Source organism: Pteropus medius, unplaced genomic scaffold (genome assembly GCF_902729225.1).
Source record: "Pteropus medius unplaced genomic scaffold, Ma_sr-lr_union100, whole genome shotgun sequence".
Classification (NCBI taxonomy): Eukaryota; Metazoa; Chordata; class Mammalia; order Chiroptera; family Pteropodidae; genus Pteropus; species Pteropus medius.
The window spans coordinates 6350180-6355449 of NW_024342469.1; positions in this window are offsets into that span (position 1 = coordinate 6350180).

Here is a 5270-nt window from a genome sequence, read left to right on the forward strand (position 1 = left end):
CCCCTTTATGTATGCTTCGATTCTCACAGCAGTCCTGCAAGGAACATATTTTTACCTCCATTTCACAGATAAAAAAGCTCAGAGAGGTTAAGTGATTTGCCTAAGGTCACACAGCAAGTTTGTCACCAGGCTGGGCATATAAACCCAGGTGTCTCTGAGTCTAGAAATCAAATGGAAGGAATGAATCTGTGAAATTATTTAATATAAAGCTTGGCAGGACTTTATGATGGAATGAATAGAGGGGATAAAAAAAGAGCAAGGAACGTGATACACTGGAGAAAACTGGGGAATTTTGGAGAGTGAGCTGGTGTGGGTGGTAAGTGGTAGGAAGATAATGAAAATATGGTTTTCATCATATTGAGTCTGGGATGGTAAAGATGTCTCGTGGACAGATGGAAATATTGGACTGGAGTCAGGAAGGGAGATGAGGATTTGAGGGGCATCAGTAAAAAGGGTGAGTGGCCAGCTGAGTGGTCAAGGAGATGCAAGTGACCAAAGGCTGTGACTAGTGACATGTGGGAGTGTTTTCCCTGCTTTATCGAAAAGGCGCAGCGGCATTCAAAGTTCCTTTTCCCAGTTCCTTCAGAGATATTTCTGTAACTTTTGATTTATTTCTTTTGATTTATTTCTTATAACTTTTATTTCTCTTAACTACATTTCTCAAGAAAGGAAGGATAGTCAGGGAAGCCACTGGAAATAAACTCCCCAGCAAAGCTCTTGTTGGCAGGCAGCCAAGAGAGACTGGGCAGACCAGCAGGTGAGCAGCTGCAGCTTAACTGGCTTTGGGCAGAGCGCTGGTTCTGATTTCAGGTGATTGGCAGGAGGAGAGGGTGAGGTGATCTAGGGAGTGCCAAGCTATGGGGTGGTGGCAGGGTAGTTTGTGCTCAAAATCCATTTGTGTGAAAGGACAGAGCTTTGTCAAGTCTTGGTAATGGAGCTGACATTTGGAATTTCAGCTTTTTTTTTTTTCTTGTAAGATCCAAGCGAGACCAGGATGAACCAAACTAATTTTTCCCTTTTGCAATGCATTTGTTTGCCCCTGGTCTGCTGTTACAACCATATAATTGCAACCAGATTTCTTTCTCGTTAATACATTGCAAAACAGACCCAGAAGAACCTGAAAACACAGTATGTACCCAGCTGAGACATTCTCTTGGTTCACACATATCAAGGCATCCATCAGCATTCCTTTAAACTCCTTCCAAACACCAAGCTCTTGTACAAATAATTCCTCTGCCAGGAAAGCCCTTACCCTGCACAGCTCAGTGGGTGAAATGTCACTTCTTTAGCCAAGGATGGACCTGCCTGAGCGGCTCCATCCCTCTCTCATGCCTCTCCTCTGCAGAGTCCCACTTGTAAGTTCACATTTGTTTGTAATTTCACACTGATTGTTTCACTCCTCACTGGGGTTGGAAGCTCTAGGAGCACAGGGCCCCTGCCTGCTTTCATTCCGACCCTGGGCATTGTGCCTGCACACTTGGCCACAGCCATTCGGGTCCGATAGCTGACTTTGCTGCCAGATATCTAGATTCCACATCTAGGGATTGCTCCATTACCAGGGGTACTTCCCTGACCCCCTACATCTGGGGAGGAGGTTATAAACCCTCCAAACTTATTTTCAGTGTTTTATGTGCAAAAACAAATGTGCATTTGGATTAGAGGAGAGTCCAGAGTTTTCATCACATTCAAGGTTAAAGATTCTTTCCTGTGCAAGATTCCTCAACAGGAATCGCTGGATTTCTTGCTGTCCCCCAAATCTTCCTTGATTCTTCCTTCCTGTTCCTTTCCCCTTTCTGTTTTCCATGCCAGCCTCTCCAATTATTGAGACTTCACCCAGTGGGATATCTGTCATTTTTGTCTGCCCGTCACCCTTCTCTTCACTTGAAGTAATATAAATTACCTTTTTCTTTTAGAAACTAACACACACACACACACACACACACACAGAGTGAGGCTGCCAATGGAAGGGCCCCACTAGGGTGAACATGTGACCTATACTAGCCAATAAGAGTGTCTCATTTTCCTGGTTCTCAAGTTTGGTCGGTTGGAAGCAGGAAGGTGTGTAACACACAGGACCAGTGAAGGCTTTTGGGGGGTTTGAAACACATGCTGGGGGGAAAGTGGCAGGACGGAAGTCCTGGTTAATTCCTGGAGCTGCTGCCTGTGAGGACAATGCAAGTTCACACTCCTGCTGGTGGCCATCTTTGCTACCACATGGGAGGACATCCCTTGAGAAGGAAGCCAACAGAGAGGAAAACGGAGCCAAGCGATGGAGAGAGAGGGCGTGAGGAAGAGGGAATGGGAGAGTCTGTCCTGATGGCAGAGCCTGAGCCCTTGGATCTCGTCATGACTTAAAGCTTTACCTGCCCTGAACTTTTCCACTTAATAGGCCAATATAGTCTCCTTTCTTGGTCAAATCAATTGGAGTTGGGTTTCTGTCATTTATAACCAGAAAAGCTCTTACCAGTTGTCTCACTCAGCTCAGGGTTCGTAACAAAACACCATAAACTACGTGGCTTAAATAACAGATCTTCGTTGGTGTGTGCAGCTGGAAGGAGCGAGAAGCATGCTCTCTGGTGTCTCTTCTTATAAGAGCACTAAACCCACCTTGAGGGCCTCACCTTCATGACCGTATCTACACCTGCAACCTCCCGAAGGCCCCATCTTCCAATACCATCATGTCGAGGGTTAGGTCAGAGTCAGCTCAGTGGCATATACTACACATGTTCACTGTAGCTGCAAGGCAGAAACAGCCTTAATGTCCACTGACATGGATGGCTTAACAAAAGGTGGTACATACGTCTAACAGAATATTCTTCAGCTTTAAATGGGAATGAAATTTTGATACATGCTACAACATGGGTGAACCCTGGAAACATGCTCATAAGCCAGACACGAAAGGACAAACACTGTATGAGTCCACTTACATGAGGTCCCCAGCGTAGTCAAATTCATAGAGACGGAAAGTAGGATGGTGGTTGCCAGGGTCTTGGGGGAAGCAGAGGACGAAGGGGGTTAGTGTTTAATGGGTATAGGGTTTCAATTTGGGAAGACGAAAAAATTCTGGAGATGGATAGTGGTGAAGGCATTAAGTAATTTACAATCATGTGGATGACTTAATGCCACCGAATCGTACACTTGAAAATGGTTAAAATAGTAAACTTGATGTTATCCATATAGCTTTTTATTGTAGTAAAACACACGTAATATAAAATTTACCATCTTGACTATTTTTAAGTGTATAGTTCAGTTATGTATATTTTACCACAATAAAAAACAAATAGAATAAAAACTGATGATATAAGAAAAACAACCAAAGATTTCATGACCAGTGTCTTTATTTGGTGCTCTCATTATTTCTCTAACGAACATCAACACGTTAGAGGCTTTCTATGCGTTCACGTGGAACTTTGGTTTACCTGCCCCATGAGAGCTAATGTCCTCAGCTGTGGAATCGTCTACCACAGGGGATTTTAGGGACATAATCCTCACAGTGGGAGAGGAAATATTTTCCAGGGAGCAGATGAAGGAACTGTATACGAGCACTCACTGGGTTTGGGGAGATGACTGAGGGGCCCAGCGGGAGAGATGGTGTGTGTTAGACGTGGAATGGGGGAGGAGCAAAGAGGTCGATCGCGTGGTCCTTGTCCCCTTCACGGGCTCTTTCTGTATCTCGCAGCGCCACCCCCTCCCAGCTCCCCCCACGTTCCCGCTCTCCTCAGCCCCAGGTTGAATGGGGAGAAGGAACATGCCACTGTGCCTCCCATGCCCATGCCAGCCTTTGCACCCGTCCCCCATTCCCCTGACGGGAGGACGCTCTGCTTAGCACCCCACCCTTTCCCCTTCGCCCTGCTTATCCCAGGCACTCCCAGCTGTGTTCAGGTTACTGCTGGGAAGAGGTGTGTTGTAGACAGCTTCCCCCACTCCTAAGGATAATTCCCTGCCCCCTCTTTCCCCTCGCCATCCCCTACTCTCTCAGATTTCTCCATCTCTCCCCTAATCTTCTCCCCTCTGTTTTGTTTACATTACCACTCATTCGCTTTCCTCAACCCACTTGGCTTCCATTTTGTTTTAATATGGGGTCGGGAGCTGAAAGAAGGGGTGTTCCCCTCCCTAGGAATTGCTGGGGCCTTCAGCAGGTTGTAGGCTCACCTACCTATGTGACCTGTTGACTTGGTCACTTCCATTTCCTGGGAGAGGCCATCTCACCTACTTCCTCTTTCAGATGACCTGGGGTGGGGAGTGGACCCCTGGGGGAGCCTCTCATAGGCAAACCAGATTCAGGAAAACCTCCTTTTCTGGAACCAGTGGGTAGGAGTTGCCTTAAGGCTCCTCTAAGAATCTTTCTTTCTTTTATCGGAGATGCATCTAAAATAGATTTGAAGTTTACCTGTGGCAACTGGAGTCCCCACTGTTAGCGAGTAAGGAAAAGGAACCATCAGCTTCTTTGCCCCCCCCAACCCCCCGCCCTCCGTGTTGGGTGGGATAGGACAGAAGCTGGGAAATACCACTGCTACTGATGATGATAAAAAGAGCTTCCCAGGCAGAATCCAAAGAAGCTGCCCGCAAGTTTGTGAAAGAGCCTACCTGCCATAACTCTGCAATTAAAAATAGCCAGCAAGAGGAGGGCGTGCCGGTGCACCTCCTTTGAGGATGCAATCGGACAAGTTGGAGGCTCGGAGGCTCAGAGGCTCGCAGTTTGCTCCCACTACCTCTTCGACGGCTGCTAAGCAGTTAGCGCCAAGGACTCTTGGCTCCCAGCCGCTCTTGGTAAAGAAGCTGAGAAGCAGCAGCCTTGGCCGCCGCCCAGCGGCCCCGTCTATAATCTTCCGGCTCAACGTGGCTTACACCAGATCCCCGCAGCTGCAAGAGGCTGGCTCAGGCTGCCCTGAGAAGCCAGCCCTGCGACTGGTGACTCACCAAGGGAGCCGGGGGTGGGACTTAGGGCCTGAGGGGCCAGCGCTGGTGACAACCGAGTGCTTTTAAGGAGAAGACAGGAAGCTGAGTCCTGAGTACAAGCCCAGCAGCAGAATTGCAATCTAATGAATTCACAGTAATTTCATTTGTGTCACCGAATCCTCCTTGTGGGTTTAGACTAGCAGATCCCCTGCTTGTTGCTTCCTAAAATGCCGTCTGAACCAAGGTCTAGATTCCACAGCCAAGTGACCCCTCTTTCCTTTCCTGCCACCGATCCCATCCCCGTCCCCAAGCCCAAGCAATTATACAAGAGCATCCAGAAAGATGTGGGTGGAGATTTTCCTTTATTCGGG